The 1,166-nt window shown below is 32.8% G+C and overlaps 1 protein-coding gene across 2 annotated transcripts in view; it reads left to right on the top strand.

Annotated features, from left to right (window-relative positions):
• The first annotated feature begins 293 nt into the window (after positions 1-293).
• The window catches only part of il11ra (interleukin 11 receptor subunit alpha), a 37,253-nt gene continuing 36,380 nt past the window's right edge, over positions 294-1,166 (top strand). Inside the window, exon 1 of one of the 2 annotated variants that reach the window (XM_084103985.1) lies at positions 294-462. The gene's annotated coding sequence lies outside the window, so the exon portion shown is untranslated. The remainder of the gene's footprint in view (positions 463-1,166) is intronic. The other variant, XM_084103986.1, reaches the window with a different exon arrangement.

Raw genomic sequence — 1,166 nt, 5'->3', positions numbered from 1 at the left:
AATGTAGGCATAATTTAGCATAATTTGTATAATTTAATTATAAATGCTACCAAAGTTGTATTGCAAGCTTAGTGGAGACTGTAATTAGTTTGTACTTTTTTTTGTTGTTGTTGGTTGAGATTAGTTTTTACTGTTCATCTGTAATCATAATAATTAAAAACAATCAAAGTTGTTCCAGTCATTACAGAAAATCACATAGAGAAAATGTGCAGAAGGCATCCTACACACTTTTTTTTTTTTTTTTTAAGTACGAAAAGAATGGTAGTATGCCAGTGGAAACACCGCCCAGGACAGGAAATCCTGGCGCGAGCATGTGTGTACTGACAGAGCTCTAATCCAATGGGAACAGCGGAGAGGAAGTCTCATCTAAATCCTCTGACTCTACTACGAATGTGAAGCGAAGCCAAAGCAATGGAGAGGAACCGCGTCAAAATGCTCGTTTAATGTTTGAAGAAAAGTAAGGTAAGGATTGACCAGAAGCACTTTAAGAGCTACGTTTTGGGAAAATGTTGTGTGTGTTAGAAATGGCATCATAGTGGCAGTGAGAACAAAGTTTCGGCGACCCCAGGGAGATCATATAACTGTGAGCTCTGGGAGCTGCGCTTGGAAATGAGTCCGCTGCAATGAAGATAAGCAGTTTATTATGTTAAAAAACGTTATGTTTTAAGTATTTGCATTTGAAAAACGGAGATAACTTCGCATGTACACAGTAACTAGCAGCTCGATACCTGTTGAGTAGACTACGTGATGATGTATTTATTGTGGAACAGAGGAACATCGTTATTTGTTAAAACATTAATCTACAGTAACTTGTGTACTACGTAGAAATGTTACGTACAGTAAATTTACTGGACTTAAAAAAAAAAAAAAATTCTCAAATATTTTTTCATTAGCTTTTCTTCTGTCATTTTTTAAAAAACAGCTTTTTGAAGTCTTTTAAAAGTTGTTTTTCCATGTTTTAAATGTATTTTTTTTATTTTATTATATATTTACATCTTGATATTATTAATATTTACATATTGATTGATTTATATTAATATTTACATATTGATTTGTCATTAGTTTGAATGTTGGTGATCAGCCATACCTTTTCAGTTTACAGTGAAGCTGGATACTTTATGTTCTGTATAGGTGTTTAGGAAATAAATAACTGTATTAACAATAGA

This window comes from Abramis brama (genome assembly GCF_963993115.1).
Source record: "Abramis brama genome assembly, chromosome: 25".
Taxonomy (NCBI): domain Eukaryota; kingdom Metazoa; phylum Chordata; class Actinopteri; order Cypriniformes; family Leuciscidae; genus Abramis; species Abramis brama.
Note: the sequence above shows the minus strand (reverse complement) of the source record. Positions and strands in the feature narration are given on the sequence as shown.